This window comes from Canis lupus, chromosome 24 (genome assembly GCF_011100685.1).
Source record: "Canis lupus familiaris isolate Mischka breed German Shepherd chromosome 24, alternate assembly UU_Cfam_GSD_1.0, whole genome shotgun sequence".
Classification (NCBI taxonomy): domain Eukaryota; kingdom Metazoa; phylum Chordata; class Mammalia; order Carnivora; family Canidae; genus Canis; species Canis lupus.
The window spans coordinates 947,306-969,335 of NC_049245.1; the positions used below are offsets into that span (position 1 = coordinate 947,306).

Below are 22,030 nucleotides of genomic sequence, written 5' to 3' on the forward strand. Positions count from 1 at the left end.
TAAGTGTTTCACTTCCTTGTCAAAACAGCATCTGCACCCCAAATAGATGACTCCTAGGTGTCCTAGCCCACCTTCTCTGTGTGTCTTGCATGCAGGTTCTGCACGTCGACCACACCAGGCTCATCCATGGACTTTGTCCATGTCATTGTCGCTCATGGTGATGTGGCTTTGCAGATCTCCTCATATTTCTATCCATTTTGCTTCCTACATAAAACTGTATGGTTAAGGGTTTGATGTGAACTTGGCAGATCCTTTATCAACATGAAATAGAACTTTCTGAACATGCTCATATCAATTATATTTTGTCTAAATAATACAACTCTTATGCCTGATTAATCAGTTGCATTTGATAAATACCTTTTCATTTTTAAAAATTAAAAAAAAAATTTCAGCTTCCTTTGTGTCTGTTTTTCTCTTGCGAAAAAACAAAGCTGGAACGTCCACAATAGCCAAACTGTGGAAGGAGCCTCTGTGTCCATCGACAGATGACTGGATAAAGAAGATGTGGTCTATATATACAAAGGAATATTACTCAGCCATTAGAAAGGATGAATACCTACCATTTACATTCACCTGGATGGACCTGGAGGGTATTATGCTGAGTGAAGTGAGTCAATTAGAGAAAGACAGTTATCATATGGTTTCACTCATATGTGGAATATAAGAAAGAGCTCAGAGGATCATAGAGGGAAGGGAGAGAAAACTGGGAAGTCATCAGAAGGAGAAACACCATAAGAGACTCCAGACTGTAGGAAACAAAGGGTAGTGGAAGGAGAGGTGGGCGGGGAGATGGGGAGACTGACAGGCACTGAGGGGGGCACTTGATGGGATAAGCACTGGGTGTTATACTGTATGTTGGCAAATTGAATTTAAATTTAAAAAGCGAATAGTGAAATCTATCTCCCCCCCCCCACCTTTTAACCAATGAAAGTCTGTCTTTTAATGGGAGATTTACCCTATTCACAGTTACTGAGATTACTAGTAAATTTGCAGTGGTTTATTTTGTATATTCTACTTACATTTTCTTGTGCTTCTATTCTTGCTGTCTCTGTCACTGTCTCTCTCTTTTATCAATTATTGACTTGATTGACATTTCTTTGTCTACTTTTCTCCCTTAATAGTATGGAACTTTGTAAGGTCTGCTTGTATTCTTCAAATGCATCATCTTAATTTTTTGCCTCATACTTACATCTGTACTTCTCCATGAATATCTAATGTTAATGCATAATTATATCCCTCTCCCTGAAAAAAAGTAAGAACTGCAGCAATCTATGATTTCTTCTCTCTCCTTCTCAAACTACACTAACACTCATCTTGATTGCATCTGGATTTTACTGTTTGACTTCTATACATTTTTATGATCAATGCCTATTTAGATACTATGAATTTTACATGGTCTCCTTTCCCCTACCCCTAATTCTCAGTGCTCTTGGATTTCACAGGAGTGGAGCTAAATACCAAAATACAAGTGTTTTGGTTGTTTGGTTTTTGTCTTTTTCCAAGGAGGTCCTCGTAGAGGACTTGCTGCATCCTTGCATGACTGGAAATAATACTTCTTTCCCTGCTGAATGATGGCTTACCTGGCTAATGATTTCTGTATTACACAAATCTTCCTTGACTTATAGTGGGCTTGCATCTCACAAAGGCCATCATAAATTGAAAATATTGTAAGTTAAAATGCATTTAATACACCTACCCCTTCCCCCCAACATCATAGCTTAGGCTAAGGCCTAACCTCCCGTAAACATACTTGGAACATTTACATCAGCTTACGGTTGGGCCAAATCATCTAACTCAAAGTTTACTTTATAACGTAGTGTTAACTACCTCATGTGACTTATGGAATACTGTACTAAAAGTGAAAAACAGAACTGTTGTCAGCATACCATTTGTTGTCTCTGTTGATCACGTGGCTGACTGGGGGCTGCCCCCACCAGGCACCATGAGAGAGAATCGTACTGCATATCACCAGCCTGGGAAAAGATAAAAAATCAGAGTGTGGTTTCTACTGAATGTGTATTACTTTCACACTGTCAGAAAGTCCCAAACCTAAATCGAATGATTGTAAGTTGGGGACTGCCTGCAGATCGTTGCCCTTTAGACACTTAAGCCCTGGCTTTCTTGCAGGCTGTTCTTGATGTGAAGATTGATGTCCAATGATTATTTTCCTTCATAGGCAATTTATTTTCTTTTCTGCTCTTCCCCTCGAATACTTTTTACCATTTCCTCATTTCCTCATTTCCTTTTACATTCTGAGGTTTCACTTCGGGGGTGGAGATGTGGTCTTTCTCACCCTGCCTGCCCTGGGGGAGCACATCCCATCTCAGGAGGGTGTTTTGTTTTGGCACAGCATGAACTTGAGTGTGTGTGTGTGTGTGTGTGTGTGTGCGCGCGCGCGCGCGCGCGTGCTTGTGTTGGGATCCCCTGGCGCCCCCTCAGGGCATGCTGAAATCCAGAGAGCTGGGCCTCAGCCCAGAGTTTCTGAGTCAGCGAGTTTGCGGGTTTGCGTTTGCGATGAAGTCCACGAATTCACATTTCTGCTAGCTTTCCAGGTGAAGTTGCTGCTGCCACTGGCCGGGGGACCCCACCTAGAGAGCCTCCACTTCATTAAGTTTGGGGTAATTTTCTTTTCTTACTATTGTGGGTATGCCCTCTTGTCCATTCTGTTGACTTTCTAATTCTGGAAACAATTTTGAGATGATACTCTTCTGTGTCTCCTGACTCTTCCTCCACGTTTCCACCTCTCTGTCCACTCACAGTGGGTCATGGAACTGTTCTCTCCAGCCTCCCAGGGATGCTTGCTCTGCCTTGCTTTTCTCCAAAGCACTGGATGACTTCTAACATAGTGTACACTTTCCTTTCACAGTTATGATGTATTATCTATTGTCTATATTTATATATATGCAGGGTCCACAAGGACAGTGGTCTGGATATGCCCCTAGGCATCTAGACCAGGGTCTGGCATACAGTGGTGCTCAATAAATGTTGAATACATAGCCAGCTAGGGGGATTGGAGCAATATAACAGGCAGGCAGGGTGAGGCTATGCCACCCAGGGTGGTCCTGTTTGTACCTTTGATATCTGTAACCTCTGTCTCCCCTACCAGCAGCCAGAGACCATCAGCTGCTCCCCCCACAATCTACTCATCCCAACCCTGTATGGCCCATACCCAGACCTTCACTGCAGGTCTCCTGGACTGTTACCACCATGTCTGCCTGAACACCAAGCTCCTTCCCCTCAAGCTCCCAGAAGCACAGCTGGAGACAAGGATTGCAAAAACAAGTACATTACTGGGAAGTAAAGGAATAGTGATAGAGTCACTATGGAAACTTCAGGAAATGTTGCCAAACCTAGCAGAGTCATTCCACCTGTAGGACAATGGAACCAGGGTATTTATCCTCAACTCCCATCCATAATGGGTAAGGGACTGTTCCCAGGGATGGTGATGAGTCATTGCTGGCACCCCTAGAGAAACAAACATGGGGCAGCGGGGCTGGGGAAGCCATCAGGTACAGGGACACAGACACAGGCAATGGGATTTGACTCCACGTATGATAACAAGCCTAAGGACTGAGTACTGACAGCATCCTCACCTGTCCTTAAACCCAGCTGAGATACTCCTTCCTTTCACCTTAAATCATGGCCTGATTTCCTCAGGAGGAAGCTGGGCCCTGAGGAAAGGATTCTCTTTTGGATTGCTCTAACGGTCTTTATCACTTAGTTTCTCGAGTGCTGGCTCAGTGACTACATGTCTCTGTATTCCTAAGGGATTATAAGAAGCTAGAGGGAAGGGACTATATCTTTATCGTGCCTTACACAGTGCTTTACACATAGTTGAGTAGCAAATGTTTTTTTTTTTAAGTTTTTATTCATTTATTTTTAGAGAGAGAGAGTGCAAATAGCAGAGAGAGAGGAAGAATCTTGAGCAGACTTCTCGCTGAGCAGGGAACCCAACACAGGGTTTGATCCCATGACCCTGAAATCATGACCTGAGCCGAAATCAAGAGTTAAATGCTTAACCGACTGAGCCACCCAGGTGCCCCAAGTCGCAAATATTTTTTAAATGAAAGACCAGACGGATATGTTATTTCATGTAACACGTCATGAAATCCATGGAAGGGAAGCCATTCATTTAACTTTTACTACTTACTGGATATGGAAGTAGTACTTATTGGCTGAGAAACAGGCACTATTACTATTCTTATCTTACAGATAAAGAAGCTGACAAATTTGCCCATGGTCACACAGTTGTCAGCTGACAGAATAGGCGTGGAATCTTGTGTGTTGGTCTTAACCAATGGGTTACCCTGCTTCCCATTAAATTAAATGAGAGCTACAATTCAAACAGTGCCAACCAGCAACAAGCTAGACTGGTTGTCCTCTCAACCTGTTTAAGATAGGAAAGGTGGAGCATTAAACAATAGTGTATAGCTTTAATAATATCTTATGTCCAAATGGACATACTTAAATTTATGTTTGCCCTCAACTCATGCACACATACACACACACACACAGAAGTACTAGGGTTGGAGTTGCTCAAAAGCTGCCTGCCATCTCCAGAGAGATTGTGCAACCTGCATCCCACCTGAAGATCTCACACTCACACCTTCATTGGTCCCCATGGTGGTCATCCCTATAATGTCTTGATCAACATGACCTGTTTATGTGCGGAAACTACCCAGATATTCATCAGCAGGTGAATGGATAAAGATTGAGCTTACCCATACAGTACAGTATTATTCCTCGTCAAAGAAGGAAGAAGAAGAAATCTTTTGATATACACAATGACACGGTGAATTTCAAAAGTATGTTTTGCAAAGTAAACAGACACACAAGAGTCCACTTTGCATGATTCCATTTCCTTTTTTTTAAAGATTTATTCCTTTATTTATGAGAGAGAGAGAGAAAGAGAGAGAGAGAGAGAGAGAGAGAGAAAAGCAGGCTCCATGCCGGGAGCCCGACGTGGGACTCGATCCTGGGACTCCAGGATCACGCCCTGGGCCAAAGGCAGGCGCTAAAGCCACCCAGGGATCCCCGCATGATTCTATTTCTATGAAATTCTAGACTGGGTAACACTATTCTATTGTGCGAGAAAGTAGATCAACAATTATATGAGAGTGAGGGTAAGGAGTGACTGCAGAGGTTCTTGAGGGACTTTCACGGAGAAAAATATTCTCTCTTGATTGGATGGTGGTCACATGAGTGTTTATATGTCAAAACTCATCAAACCATACATGTAAAATGGGTACATTTTACTGTATGTAAATGATACCTCATCAAATTGATTTTATATTTAAGATTTTTATTAAGATTTTATTTAGTTCTTCATGAGAGACTCAGAGAGAGGCAGAGATACAGGCAGAGGGAGAAGCAGGCTCCCCACAGGGAGCCTGATGTGGGACTCGATCCCAGGGCCCCGGGATCACAACCCAAGCGGAAGGCAGACACTCAACCACTGAGCCACCTGGGTGCCCCTGGGAATACTGGGAATTAAAATAAAAAACGTAATAAATGGGCTCCCTGCAGGGAGTCTACTTCTGCCTCTGCCTGTGTCTCTGTCTCTCTTTCTGTGTCTCTTATGAATAACTAAATTTAAAAAATCTTTAATTCTAGTATAGTTAACATACAGTGTTATATTCATTTCAGGTGTACAATATAGTGATTCACCAATTCTAGACATTACTCAGTGCTTATCATGGTAAGTGTGCTTTTAATCCCCTTCACTTCTTTCATCCATTCACACCCCTTCCCTATGGAAACCATCATTAAGTTAATTTTAAAGTCCTGCTTAGTGATGTTATAGATAAAATAAAGGTTTACAAGTTGTGATCTGTATTTTTTATGGAACAGGGAACCATGATTGAATTGAACTTCATTAATTCAGAGGTAATAAAAAGTGAATGACTCTGAAGTTAGCCTTGTAGTGTATGAATTTTCTCCATTGCCTGTATCTTCTGCTCAGCTTGAGAAGGTACCCCTTGGGTGATAAATCCTCTCTCGACCTCCCTCCCAGGCAGCACAGGAATCACTAATCCCCTTCATTTTGCTGACCTCCATCAAAACATTCACTAACATCATGAAGAAAAGGGCTCCCTTTCTGTTCCACGCCCACTCACCTCTCCCTCACACAGAGTCTGGACTTAAAGATTCACATTTTTAGGTTATTTCTTTTACCACTACCTCCTCCCCCACCACCCTCCTGCAAATCATCTAACTACATTTCCTTCTTCGAGATGGTCATAGTCAAACCCTACCCTTGGGCTTTTGGCCATGCATTTTTAGGGAAGCAGCTTTTTACTATGGAAACAACCTTTCACATTATTACAATTCATAAATAAAAACAACCTTAGAAAAGCTCTTGGTTACTACAGATCCCAGTTGGATGTGAAACCAGTGTCAGTAGTAAAGTTGTGGAGGCTTCCATTAGGAGGTTTTTTTCCATTGCACAGAGACCAGATGCCCAGAATCACTTCTTTAATGTTCAGAGAGACTGAATTTGATATTTCATGGTTTGTGGTTGAAATTAAATGTCATTTAACTTCAGCTGCATATTGAAGGTCTTCAACACGAGACATTTATCCTTTCTGAGCATAGGAAAAGATGATTCATTTGGGCCTTGTTATTTCAAAATTCAGAGTCACAAGGTCTGGAATCAACTCACGCATTAGCTGAACAAACAAGAAAACAAACCAAAAGTAAATAAATAAATAAAGGTTGACTGGGGAAATGCGGTTCATGAGAGATTTTCAGCTGAGCCCTGTAGCTTGCTAATAATTCACCTCCTTGGGGACCTTATCTCAATGCTTATATGTGTTTGTCTAAAATAGATATGAATTATAAATAATTCTTACATGAATGCAAATGAATCGATACCTGTTCTGTGTATTTTATTCTGGTTCTACTTGTACGTTGGGTGAACTTGCAATATTTAGCACCCTCCCTCTCCCACCCCCCTGTAGGGATCCTGATGCAGAACTCGATCCCAGGACCCCAGGATCATGACCCAAGCCAAAGGCAGATGCTCAACCGCTGAGTCACCCAGGCACCCCATAGTCTTTGCTTTAAAAAGCCAGTTATTTTTGAGGGAATTGAGTAAATGTCATCTTTTATACCTATTCACATATTTACCATTTTAGGTGTTTCTGTTTCTTTTTTGTGAAGCCCAGATTTCTATCGGGTTTCATTTCCTGTCACCTGAGAGCTTCCTTTAGCACCAGTATTGAGCACGTCTGTTGGCACTGAATTATCCTAGTTTTCTTTTATCTAAAAATGTGTTTATTTCTCCTTCATCCTTGAAGAATGTTTTATCCAGACATAATATTTTCTGTTGATAATGGCTTTTTTGTTTGTTTGTTTTAGTACTTTAAAGATATCATCCCATTGTCTTCTGGTTTGCATTGTTCCTGATAAGACATCTGTTTGTTTTTCTCTAGCTACTTTCAAGATATTCTCCTTATCATTGCTTTTCATTGATTTAAACTATGAGAAACATAATTATGGGTCTCTCTGTACTTCTGTGCTGGGGGCTCACTACAATTTTTGCACCCTTAAAATTTTAACAAAATTTTGAGAATTTGAGAAATATTTCATCAAATACTTTGTTGTTACATTCTTTTTCTTGTCTGCATCTAAGACTCCAGTTATATACCACTGAAGCTTTGTTTATTCTTTCTGAAACTATCTTTCTGTTCCTCAGACTAATTAATTTCTACTGAGTTATATTCAGGTTCATAAGCTCATTGGCCTACCATTTCCCATATGCTTTTAAGTTCATATATAAACTTTTCATTTCAGATATAGATAGTTATCAGGACTAGAATTTCCTTCTTTTTTTTTTTACAGTTTCCATTTCTTTACTGATATTGTTTATGCAAGTGACTATCTTTTTCTTTAGCTTTGTGATTTTAATAGTTTCCTTAAAGTCTTTGTCTGTTAATTACACTATTTGACTCATTTCAACACCTTTTTCTATTGACTGTTTTATTTATTTTAAAATTATGGGTCATTTTTTTTTCCTGTTTGTTTCAGCGGCTGTGTTTTAAATCATAGATGGACTTTGACACATGTAGGAGGCTGTAGTTTGTATAATCTTCCACCATTCTGTGAGTTTGATGTTTGTTCTACTAGGCTGTTAAATTCCTGGTTGATTACATAGAATTTGTGAAGACTTGGTTTCATGCTTTATTAGGGCATGTATCTTTTGCTGTTTTCCCCCTTAATCCTAGAGTAAATTCCTTAGTTCTGGGACATAATCTTTACCTCTAAGGTATGGCTTTTGGGGGGATTTCAGTGAAAAGTGCAAGTGTTTACCAAGCCTTCCTGACTTGGGACTTTAACTTGAAACTCTGTCTTCCCTGTAGTGGTCAGTGGCAGGAATACATGTTCAGCCTTCTCAACCATCTCTTAATTTCCACCAGGCTTTTGGATCCTCCTTCATGCATGCATTTCAGGGGATTAGTCAAAGCTTTAAGTGTTGCTTATATTTAGATGATTTGGGGGCTCGTCCCTGTGGCTTCCTATTTTCTAAGATTACCATCTTAATTTCCAGCTGTGCAAACCCTGCACTCCATTCCTTGACACTTCCAGCCAGTAATACTAGTACTGCCTGCAAGTGTTTTAGTTATCCCACACTCCGTGAATTGGGTATGTGTTCTAAAAAAACATGAACTTTCTTCAGAGAGTTAGAACAAATTATTTTAAGATTTGTGTGGAATCAGAAAAGACCCCGAATAGCCAGGGGAATTTTAAAAAAGAAAACAATATCTGGGGGCATCACAATGCCAGATTTCAGGTTGTACTACAAAGCTGTGGTCATCAAGACAGTGTGGTACTGGCACAAAAACAGACACATAGATCAGTGGAACAGAATAGAGAATCCAGAAGTGGACCCTGAACTTTATGGGCAACTAATATTCGATAAAGGAGGAAAGACTATCCATTGGAAGAAAGACAGTCTCTTCAATAAATGGTGCTGGGAAAATTGGACATCCACATGCAGAAGAATGAAACTAGACCACTCTCTTTCACCATACACAAAGATAAACTCAAAATGGATGAAAGATCTAAATGTGAGACAAGATTCCATCAAAATCCTAGAGAAGAACACAGGCAACACCCTTTTTGAACTCGGCCATAGTAACTTCTTGCAAGATACATCCACGAAGGCAAAAGAAACAAAAGCAAAAATGAACTCTTGGGACTTCATCAAGATAAGAAGCTTTTGCACAGCAAAAGATACAGTCAACAAAACTCAAAGACAACCTACAGAATGGGAGAAGATATTTGCAAATGACATATCAGATAAAGGGCTAGTTTCCAAGATCTATAAAGAACTTATTAAACTCAACACCAAAGAAACAAACAATCCAATCATGAAATGGGCAAAAGACATGAACAGAAATCTCACAGAGGAAGACATAGACATGGCCAACACGCACATGAGAAAATGCTCCGCATCACTTGCCATCAGGGAAATACAAATCAAAACCACAATGAGATACCACCTCACACCAGTGAGAATGGGGAAAATTAACAAGGCAGGAAACAACAAATGTTGGAGAGGATGTGGAGAAAAGGGAACCCTCTTACACTGTTGGTGGGAATGTGAACTGGTGCAGCCACTCTGGAAAACTGTGTGGAGGTTCCTCAAACAGTTAAAAATAGACCTGCCCTACGACCCAGCAATTGCACTGCTGGGGATTTACCCCAAAGATACAGATGCAGTGAAACGCCGGGACACCTGCACCCCGATGTTTCTAGCAGCAATGGCCACGATAGCCAAACTGTGGAAGGAGCCTCGGTGTCCAACGAAAGATCAATGGATAAAGAAGATGTGGTTTATGTATACAATGGAATATTACTCAGCTATTAGAAATGACAAATACCCACCATTTGCTTCAACGTGGATGGAACTGGAGGGTATTATGCTGAGTGAAGTAAGTCAGCCGGAGAAGGACAAACATTATATGTTCTCATTCATTTGGGGAATATAAATAATAGTGAAAGGGAATATAAGGGAAGGGGGAAGAAATGTGTGGGAAATATCAGAAAGGGAGACAGAACGTAAAGACTGCTAACTCTGGGAAACGAACTAGGGGTGGTAGAAGGGGAGGGAGGGCGGGGGGTGGGAGTGAATGGGTGACGGGCACTGGGTGTTATTCTGTATGTTAGTAAATTGAACACCAATAAAAAAAAAATAAAAAAAAATAAAAAATAAATAAAAAATAAAAAAACATGAATAAACATAAATCTCACCAAAATAATTTCCTTTTTTAAAGAGTTAAGTCTCTGCGGTTTCTGCCTGATTTTGGTCACTCCCCAGTGCCTTCAAATGGCTGCTTTTCATATTTTGCCCAGAGTTATTACTTTTGTTTTTTTACCAGAACCAGACCCTATGCTTGTCATTTTTGAAGGACCCTCCATGTGTGTCATTTATGAAGGGACCCTCCAGGTTGCTCACCAAGCAGTGTTTTTATATTCAGTTGGCTAGAATTGGATGACATGACCATCTCTAGTCCAAGCACTGGAAGGAGGATTACAAAGTAGGTCTTGTGGATTGGGAAGGAGGGTGGCCACAGAGGGTCTGCCACAATACCATGTAAAATATCCTCTAGTTCAGACTTTTCACATCTTCAGACTCACTTTCTTTTCTCTCCCAACAAGACAAACACATGTTCCTATATCTCATCCAAATAAATGAGGTTTGACACAGCAATTTAAAATTAAAACTGAAGACTGAGTCACAGGTATTGTATAGCCTTGATGTGTAGATTCTTGAAGATGATCATATGTCCTCATAAGCTTTAAGTTTTTAGGGCTGTGGATCTTCACAATTCCCAGGCCAGCAAGATCTGGGCAGCAATGTTAATAGCAGTATAGTTGCTGACAACAGCATAAACGGCAACATCGATTTTTCTCGACACTTCCCTATGTCTTCCTGGTTCCACTGCCCATCCTGGGTGTCCATGAACCAGATCCAGGGATTCAGCATAACCCTGACTGTGTCATCCAGATTGTGTCATCTAACCCTAGGATGTGGCTTTTATCCTCACTTTGACAGAGAAAAGAAACTGAAACTCAGAGGTCATAGCTATCATGAAAACAGAGCGAAGAGTAGTAATGATTGCTTGGGCTCATCCTGTGTGCTAAATGTCTTATTTCATTACGCACTGGGCGCTATGAATTATGTCTGATTTACAGGTGGAGAAATTAAAGCTTGATGGCATTTAAGCATTTTGTCCAATGTCATGAGCATCAGAAGATTTAAACTGAAGCCCATTTGACTCCTCAGAACCTTGCTCTTATTAAAACCATGTCACTCCCTAAATGTTGATGAAAGAATGGCACAAGGAGACAGGTTCTCTTTATTTTACTAGGAAGATACAGTGTAAATTGTATCATTCAAAAAGATGATCTTTGTTCACTCCAGATCAAAAAAAAAAAAAAAGAAGAAGAAGAAGAGGAGGAGGAAGAAGAAGAAGAAGAAGAAGAAGAAGAAGAAGAAGAAGAAGAAGAAAAGCAGAGAAAGTTTGACTTTTTAAGAGTTTATTTTATTCTGAGTAAAATCTGTTAAAAGCTAGTTTAGGACAGAGGGGTAGATGCAAGGATGTGTGGAAAGGGGCTGGGTGAGGTAAGGATAGATGGGTGCATGGGGTGTTTGTGTACATGTGCATGTGTGTGTGTACATATGTGCATCTCAGGACACTGGCTGCAAAGTAAGTCTTATAGATTGATACATATCAATCAATGACTCTTTAAATTTATGCCAGTTGCTAAGTGAAATGGAATCTCATATCCAAGGCAGCTGTCAAGAGCTCAATAGGCTAACTGGTCCTTCTCTGGTTGAATGGGACTTCCCATGCTGCCTCTTCCTTGCTCATCCTATTGTTCAGTTTGGGCACTGCTGGCACCATCTTCCTCTGCCATCTGGATCCCCATGAGACTCTCCCAATATCTGTTAGTATCCACGGCCTCAGCAACCCTTCTCATCCCTGGGAGGGCTTGCACAATTGCTAAGTGGATACCAAAAGATAGAAGGGTAAGCAATTTATAAACATGTACAATGTAGCTGAGAAAACCATTAAACATCTTCTCCCAGACAGGTTCTGAGATACATCACTGAGTTTTCATCCTCCCTGTACCATAGAGGAACCTGTGGCTCAGAGAGGGCAAGTACCATGCTCTAAGAGTCAGTGCTAGGAAGTCAGGCCTGGCTCTGGCCCTGCACCTGTCCATGGTAAAGACCCCAGGCAGCTCACCTCCAGGTTTTGCTTTTTCCATCTGCTCATTTGTCGGCAACAAAGTGAAGGACTGCTGGGGGACAGCCGTGAGAGGACCAAGGAATATTCTAAGAATTCAGTAAAGCAGAAATCCTTAGAGCTCTAGATTTTAAAGTCTTTCCTGTATGTTTGTGGCCCCTGTAGACACCATATTCTGAAGGTTACTAAGACCATCATGTATTTCATTTCTGAAAAATATCAGAGAAGGTTTTGCAGTGGTATGAGGCATTGACTATTAAAAACAGCCTCAAGCTAAACCATCATGTACTGTTGGTGGGAGTGCAAACTGGTGCAGCCACTGTGGGAGCTTCTTCTAAAAATTTAGAATAGAATTAGATATGATCCAATAATTCTACTACTTGATATTTACCCAAAAAGAATGAAGATACTAATTCGAAAAGATATATGCACCCCTATGTATATTGCTGCATTGTTTATAACAGTCAAGATATGGAAGCAACTCAAGTGTCCACTGATAGATGAATAGATAAAGAAGATGTGATATATACATACAATGGAATTTTATTCAGCCATAAGAAACAATGAGATCTTTCCATTTCCAGAAACATGGATAGACCTAGAGGGTATTATGCTAAATGAAGTAAGTCTGACAGAGAAAGACAAATACCATATGATTTGACTCATATGGGAAATCTGAAAAACAAAACAAAGAAGTAAACAAACAAAAAGCAGACACAGACTCATAAATACAGAGAACTATGTGATGGCTGCCAGAGGGGAGGGTCTTGGGGGGGATGGACAAAATAGGTGAAGGGGAGTGGGAAATACAAACTTCCAGCTATGGAATGAAAATCACAGGGGTGAAAGGTACAGCACAGGTAATATAGTCAATGGCATTGTAATAATGTAGTATGGTGACAGATGGGAGCTACACTTGTGGTAAACATAGCATAACACATAGAATTGTCAAATCACTATGTTATACGCCCAAAACTAATGTAGTTTTGTGTGTCAGCTATACTTCACTAACCAAAGAAAAAGAAAATTTGAATCTTCTCCTAGACAGAAAATAATCACACCATAGATGTTTACTATTTCCTACTGTGTATAAAATATTGTAACAGGGATATAAAATTGGGTTGTAGCCTTCAGAGAGCTTACAAATCAGTTGAGAAGCAGATGTGCCAAGAAGAACAACACAAATAATAGAATTATTATTTTTTAATGTTGGAGATTGAGCTAGGCTTTTTTTTTTTATAGTCACACACAGAGAGAGAGAGAGAGAGAGAAAGAGAGAGGCAGAGACATAGGCAGAGGGAGAAGCAGGCTCCATACACCGGGGGCCCGACGTGGGATTCGATCCCGGGACTCCAGGATCACGCCCTGGGCCAAAGGCAGGCGCTAAACCGCTGCGCCACCCAGGGATCCCTGAGCTAGGCTTTTAAGCTCAAGTATTTCAAAAGGTAAAAGCCAGGACAGGCTGAGAAGAACAGACAAGTGCTATTTATCATGAGCCTAAAATGTGCTGGTCATGTGCTCTACATCTAACCAAAAGTAAACAACATAGACATGATGACTACTCCATGGAACAGATAGAGGGAAGAGAAGTAAACAAAATAAATATATGAGTACCACCTGTGTGTATGTGCATGCACATGTGTGTATACATGTATATATATATATATATATATATATCCCTACAAACATTAAGTGAGGAATAAAATAAATACGGGTGATGGATGAGATAAAGGGAAGGGATGGGGTGGTGGAAATGAAGAGGTGGGAGGGGTCGGTGGTGTGGGTATGGTGCTGAGAAGGAGTAAGAAAGGCACAGACATGCAAAATGTGAGATGGAAGAGAGTTGCAATGAGGAACAGCTGACACAGCTGCCCAGGGCAGGAAGGGTTGGGATGCAGAGGCAGAAGGTGAGAGGGGAAACTTTCCGGGTAGCACTCAGGAATGCTAAAAAAAATAGTGAAGGCACTGATTAACTGGAAGGAGGGCTCATGAAGGAGAAGAGAGAAACTGCCATGGAAAAGCACATGGGAACCAATTAGAAGGAACCCCAGAACTGGTGCACTCCTCAGAGATGATGGTGTTGGGTGTCAGCCTGATGGACAGATGGACCTTGGCCCTCACAAAGCTCTTCCCTTGGCTGTCCTTTAACTATTCCCCATTTGGACAAGGATGAAGTCACAGAAAACCTCCTGTTGTTGCTATTGCAAGTGTTGCATGGATGGACATTCACACAGCAGTGCCTACGGCAAATGCTGATTGCAAAGCAAGATTGTCATTCATCTTTAATGGATCAAGGTGAGTCTCCCACAAGTCAGTGAAAAATGTCTAGTGGACAGAGGGCATACTCCCCTAGCAATGCCATTTTTCTGATATTTTGTTAAGAAAATGCTCAAAAAGGGGCACCAATATGGCTCAGCAGTTGAGCGTGTGCCTTTCGCTCATGGCGTGATACTGGGTCCGGGGATCAAGTCCCATATTGGGCTCCCTGCATGGAGCCTGCTTCTCTCTCTGCCGATGTCTCTGCCTTTCTCTCTGTGTCTCTAATGAATAAATAAATAAAATCTTTAAAAAACAAAAAAGAGGGCAGCCCGGGTGGCTCAGCAGTTTAGCACTGCATTTGGTCCAGGGCCTGATCCTGAAGACAAATAAAGATAAATAAATAAAATCTTTAAAAAAGAAAAGAAAATGCTCAAACATGCAACAAGCATCTCTACATCCACCTAGATTCCACCACTAATACTGTACTCTAGTTGTTTTATCACATGATTACCCATCTATCCACCCATTGATGCATCTTATTTGGGGTGCATTTCAAAGTTAGTTGCGGACATCAGTATACTTCCTCCTAAACACTCTGGTACATGCCATTAACTAGAGTCCAATAATAGTTTATGGTTGAGTTTTTCTTTTGAGGTAAAATTTACATGTTATTAAATGTATAAAGTTTAGGTGTACCATTCCACGAGTTTTGACAAATGCAGAGACCTTGTAACTCATACCCTTATCAAAGTAAGGAACATGACCCCAGAAAGTTTCATCACCCCCTTATTGGCCAATTATGACCACTCTCCCAACCCCAGGCTCTCACTAGAGCCAACTGCTACTCTGATTTTTCCCCCTCTATGGATTAGTTTTAAAAAATTTTGTGAAAATGGAATCAGAACCTACTCTCTTGTGTAAATCTGTTTTCAGGCAATGCTTCTGAGACCCATTCCTGCTACTGTGTGTTTATGCCCCCTAACTGCTGAATAAATTCTATTGAATAGGCATACCACAATTTGAGTATCCATTTAATTGATGAACTCTTGGGTTGTTTCTAGTTTGAAGCTGCATTTCATAATACTGTCTCAATGAAGCCTCCCGCACATCTCTCAGGCAAACCCACCCTTGTGCATAAGGCTATACTGCACCTCCTTTTAAAGGGATATAAAAATGGGAGTGGCAAAATATAGAAAACACATTTTCTTACAATAACATAGTTGATGGTGACATTTTTATTACCAGGCACCCTGCTGGGTGACATTTCTGTTAACAGAAATTTTCTTTCTGCCCATTAGATTGCAAATAAAATCTCTCCATAAATGAAGGACTGGTGTTCTGACCCCTTCTTTTTGCCATAAACATTGCTCAAGTTCAACAGCACTGCATGTGCCCACTCTGAAACTAGAGGAGAAACTGACAAAGCCTCTTACCTTTTCTGTCTCAGGTTTTTATGGGTCTAAGATTTGTACTTTCTTGGAAGATGATGTTTCTATCTTTCAACAGTTTGGCTAGGAAAGGTGACTGTCTTATAAGTAAAATTAATTGCTGGGGGAGGGGAATTGAAAGTGAGCAATAAAGAATGTCCTGGTCACTGTGGGGGCCACAGACAACTGTGTGGGGTCAGACCACCCATGGTGATGTGTTTCAGAGAGTGGACATCTAAGCTTTAGTTCTTGAATCTAGCTTTGGCTTCTGGAGGAGCTAGGACAAACCAAATCTGGGAAGAAAACAGCTCACACATCTTTTTATTTCCATTTGTTTTTCTTCTCCTACTTTAAAATCTCCTGCTCATCACTAAATTAGGGAAAAAAAGGAATACGGCATTATAAATAAAGTGAACCATTTAGACTGGTTTGGTGGCCCTTACCAAGGCTCAAGAGACACAAAGTTGGAGTTCTTATAGTTTTTGCTGCAAAATCTAGGCAAGTCTGATTCACATGACAAAGAAAAGATGTGTAGATGTGGATTTCCAATGCTCTGCTGTGGCGAGTGAGGCGCTGCAATTACAATTGGCCAAGAATCTTCTTTGAGGATTTATAACATCATCCATGTCATTCATTCACCACAGGAATCAGCAGACAATCTTGTAGTTTTAAGTATGAAATGTAGGAAATTGAATGAAACTCTGGGTGTTATACTATATGTTGACAAATTGAATTTAAATAAAATAAAATTTAAAAAGAAATGGAGTTTTTTTTTTTTTAATGGCATTTTTAAGAAGAAACAAAGTTTAGGTCAGGAAAAGATGGATGGTGCTTTTAACTCATGTCATTTATAAGCCCCTGAAGGTTTCATAGAATACAATCCAAGTGCTATATTTGACATATTTGACCTGTGACTTAGATCAGAAATGTTAGGGCAATTGTGTCATTTGTGCAGAGTGATTTTTTGTCATGGTTTTATTATTAACCTTTTATCATCTTTGAATCTACAGCTTCAGTCCCATGGGCCCAATGTAATCACAAGTTCCTTAAAAAGAATGGAGGAGAAAGACAGAAAGAGATATAACAACCAAAATAGGAGTCAGAGAGTGAGAGAGACTGGCAGGTGCTACACTGTTGGCTTTGAAAATGAAGTGGACCATGGGACAGGAAATGCAGGCAACCTCCAAAACCTAGAAAGTCCTCCCCTGGATTCTCTAGAAGGAACACAGCCCTACCAACACCTTGACTTTGAACTTTTCACCTCCAGAACCATTAAGAAAATAAATGCGTGTTGTTTTAAACCACAAATCTGTGGTAGTTGGCTTCAGCAATAATAGGAAACCAGCATACTTTCTCACATATTAACCTACTCACTACAAATTAGAGATATTTCCAATTTTTTAAAAATATAGCTCTTGTTCTAGAATGTAGTAGTGACAGAGTGATTAATAAAAGTGCATGAAAATTAGTGTCTGAACTAGTACATGTATGCAGGACAGTGTCTTTGGCTCCCATTCGCCCACTTCGTATGAACTAATTCATGGTACGGAAGCATCTGTGCAGCAGAACCTACATCTAGTTAAGTAACCAAAGGTAAAGAAGGCTTGCTCCTGTCTTGGATGTGGTGAGTTCAGAATACAGAGGATGTCAAGCATAGATAGGCTCACAGCTTACTGGAAACCACATGATGGAGGATCCCAAGTGCCCGATGGGGATCAGTCTTGGCAAGGCCAGCTCAAGATTTGTGATTCCATCTGGGAGCCACGGGAAGCTTTGTGGCCTTGACTGAAAGAACGGAACAGTATTTCTCTCTCTTTGAATTCAGAGCCTCTGGTCATTTCAGTTCGTCCTTCCTTCCTCTACCTTCTTAAACACTCATGTTTCTCCTTTCTCCCTCTTCCTTCTTACTCGGTGGCCTCTCTTCCACCCTCCAGATTGGTGCAACAATGATAAATGCATCCAGAATAGGGTAAAGATTACAGCTGGGGGCCCCCCTCTTACTAAAGTGTTACTTTCATTGTTGGGTTTTTACCTTTTTGTCTGCATATCTTCTTTGAATTAGGGAAAACTCTTATAAGCAAGATCTGCATCATTTGGGATTTTTCTTCTGTAATGTGTTTAAGGCAGGGATCAGCAAACCATGACCTGCAGGCCCAGTCTGTCTCACTGCCTGTTTTTGTAAGGCCCATGAGCTAAAAATGTTTTTTTTTTTAATGTATTTTTGTAGTTAGGAAAAAATCAAAAGAAGAGAAACATTTAATGGCATGAGAACACTGTAAAAAAATTCAAAGTCCACAAATAGTTTTACAGGGACACAGAACTTTCATTCATTCTATGATGGTGGAGACCAAATGGTCTGCAAAACCTAAAATATTGACTATCTGTCCTTTTTATTGAACTCTGGTTTAAGGGATATAACCTAATAAACATATAGAAGATACTATTAAATGATGATATTTGACTAAAAATAGAGAGCAGGCCTCGAAGCTTACAGAAATTTAATCAGTAAATGGAAATCCAGGAAGCTATATTTACACTTATTCAAGAGACATCTACTAGGCATGTGACTGGCTGCATGTAACAGAAATCCAATTATAACAATGGAACCAAAAGAGGATTGATTTATTTCCCCAACAAGAAGTCCACAGTTGATAGTCCATGGACGAAGCTATGCTCCTTAATGCTTTTAGCATCTTGGATTCCTTCATTCTTTCTGTTTTTATCCCAATGCATGACTGTCAACTTCATAACTATGATGCCTGCTGTACCTTCTGTGTTTGTGGCAAAATTCTATGAATGCTGACTTGCTTGACTACAGGTATATTCTTACTACTTCGTTGGAACAAGACTTGAGGTAACTATGCCCCTGGAGCCAAGAACTGTGTTTCCAGGTTCCATGGAAATGTTGGCAGAGCCAGGACCCAGAGTAGAAAGCCCAGGAGAGGAGATGGTGAGGATATGATCAGAGCCTCGGAGGCCACTTCATTCATGCCTCACAAATTGTGAGCCAGTAGTTCTCATGCATGTGCATTACAATCCCAGGGATCCATGCTCAAATCTCTGGAGTTTCTGTTTCAGAAGGCATGGGCTGAGCCCAGAATCTGCTTTTCTGAAAAGTTGCAAGATGATGAATGATATTGACAGAGAGAACACTACTGATGCTAATGGTCCTGGGCTTGCCTTTCCACACATCGAAGGAGGACCACTGAAATTCTAATGGAGGGCAGGGGAAGGAACCTCTCATCTCAGAGGCCATTCAGTTGCTAGGCTGGCTCCTCCCAGGGCACAACAATGCTTCGGGACTTAATGTGTACCAAAATCATCCCAGGATCTTGTCAGGCAGATTCTGATTCGGAAGGCTTTCGGCAGAGCCAGAGATGCTGTATTCCAACAGGCTTCTAGGTGAGAAGGCTGATCTGGGGGTGTAGTTGAGGGACAGGGCTGCAGGACTGCCTTAGTAGGCAGATTCCCCCCTCTTCCTCAGCCTGCATCACAGCAGTGCCACCCTGTCTCCAACCCTAGCTGCCTCCCACTCTGCTAGAGGCCGAAATGCCCAAATATTTCGGGGTATGGTGTCCACACCTTTGTCAATTCTGCTGAGCCTGGGGGCTAACTCATTTGAATGAGGTTCCCAATTGCTTGGAAGGCTGTAAGGCCGTAAGTGGAAATGGCAGCAAACACTTTTTGAGAACTAGGAAGTCAAATACATTTTTTCAATCATTATTTTCCTTAGATTCAGAGATTGCTTAATTCCTAACAAAAAAAAACTACTTTGAGATTGCAAAGCAAAATACGAAAATGATGTCCAAGCTCAAGACCACAGGAAAAAGAGTAAAAGCCCACACGCTGTGGGAAAATAGAGAGTTACAGAGTGTCTATGGCGTATTTCAAGTTCTGAATTTACTTTATTTTCAGCTGTGTGCTTTTATCTGCTTGCCATAGAACCAGCTGGAGTTTTAAATTTGCACCGTGAATGACGCTGCCAGATTTCTCCCTTACATCTGTTGGCTCTGAGATTCTTCAGTGGCCAGCTGGTCACCAGAAGTGATCATAAAAGTGACAAGCAGTTCCAAGGAAAAGCATTCTTCTCTACTGCCTGTGGAATGAGACAAGTAGGGATCCCGTGATTCCCCTTTCCTGGAGAGCCCTTTAAAGGACTCTGGGAAGCTAAATGTCCCAAAAGTCCCTTCCAGAATGATTCCCAGTCTGGAAAGTATTCCCAATGATTTGGGTGTGGACTGAATGCTCCCCTATCTCTCCATGGGTGGGCTAGCTCTAGATGCAGGTGAGTGGGATATGAAGTTTCCTCAGTGGGGAGCCACTTCTTTTCCCCTCTCCTATAAGGTTGATGAAGCCTCAAGCACCCATAGGCCTGTGGGTAGAAGTGGAATTTCTGAGTGATGGTCTCAAATGTTGGCAACCCTGACCCCAGAGTAAACTCCCTCCTTACAGCTGTTCTCTACAACTCCTTCACTCCCAGAGGGCTTGCCTTCTCAAATTCAAGATGAAGCCAAATCACCCAAAGTTGTCAAACCACCCTGCAGGACTGCAGCCACTGAAGCTCTGTAGTAGCTAGTCTGAAACCCTGACTGACCAGATGTTATTGGAAATAAGCCATTTACCTGCACCAGCATCTGTGAGTCCGTGCAAGAACTCAGGTCTATATTATTCAATAACGACTTGACTAGATCATGGGGGAGGGGTGGTTCAAATATTGATTGTTCACATCACTGAACTTGGGGAAGATTAGTTACTTGGGGAAGATAGCAGATTGTGCTGGATACCCCCAGGCTCACTCATGCAACAACCACGGTGTTGTGTATATAATAGAGACCAAAGGGCCAGAGAAACCTGAAGCATTTACTACCTGGCCTTCTACAGAGAAAGGTTGCCCTCCTCCTGCATCCACAAAATTCCTCCCATACCTGGGTCTAACCTGGTGCTCTGATCGTCTCACCTTCCACAATTCAAACCAAAAGCCTCAAGATGTGGCAAATAAATACAAAGTTGGCAATTATATTGCAGTTGAGTTGGGACAGGGCCCTACCACGTGGTCTTGTTGAATCCCCGTGATACAATCTGTTTACTTGTGAAATGTGTCTGGGGAAGCATGTGCACTGAGGTCTGGGGTGCAGAAACCCAGGTTCTTCTTAAGTCCACAAGGATGGTTCTCCCATGATGCTGATGAAGACACTTTCATTAAATGCTTCAAAAGCAGTGAGCTAACAGTGACTCAAAATACATTCTATTTTACATGAAACTTCAAAAAAATAGGTGGTACGTTATTAACCAAATTACTTTGAAAGTCACTAGCTTTCAATTGCCAAAAAAATAATTTTACTTTCTTTATGAAGAATCGGAACTCCTTAGTTATGAAATACATGTTTGCTGTAGAAAATATAGAGGAAAGTGAAAATCATTTGTTATGTTTCAACAGATAATTTTATTAATATACACATATATAAGCTATATATTAAATGATATTTATTTGTTTTTCTAAATCACATAGATCATCTATTTCCACAGCTTTCTATTCATTGGATGTATGAATTAAAATTCATTAGCTATACTTTGTAGGCTAACAAAATATTCAGGTTTCTAATTCTCAGAAAAGATTACATACAGTTAGTTTTATGACAGATAAGTGTTTTTGTTGCTGGATTTCTTACATGGGATACATCTAAAGTACATATTAAAATACAATTTTGTCACATAGCATTAATGAAAATATGTCCTCTTTTTTTTATTTTCCTAAGTAAGGTATGTTCTCTACACATATTTCACTTTTAAGCCCTCATCCTGAATGCAGTTGAGACAAGAACTTATCCCACAGGAAATGTTTGCCAGACGTCGAAGCATATTTGACGTTTTTCAAATAATGCTTTTGGATTTCTTAGCTCTCCCATGAGGAGTGTCTTCAAGGACAGTGCATTCCTTTCAACTATGTATTGTGTTTTCAATAAAAGCAAAATCTGCTATGAATAGATACTATGTAAAAAATAAAGGGAGAGTCTAAAATAGCATAAATACACCTTGACCAAACATTGTTCTAGAGGCTTTTATCTGACTAATGGAGATAGCTCTGTA

General features: G+C 40.7%; 1 long non-coding RNA gene across 7 annotated transcripts in view; it reads right to left on the bottom strand.

The window, feature by feature from the left end:
• Positions 1-22,030, bottom strand: part of LOC111092132 — a 49,370-nt gene that overhangs the window by 18,227 nt on the left and 9,113 nt on the right. For all 7 annotated transcript variants that reach the window (XR_005377446.1, XR_005377447.1, XR_005377450.1 and 4 more), the window contains exon 2: positions 1,887-1,973. This is a non-coding gene — a long non-coding RNA (uncharacterized LOC111092132). The remainder of the gene's footprint in view (positions 1-1,886; positions 1,974-22,030) is intronic.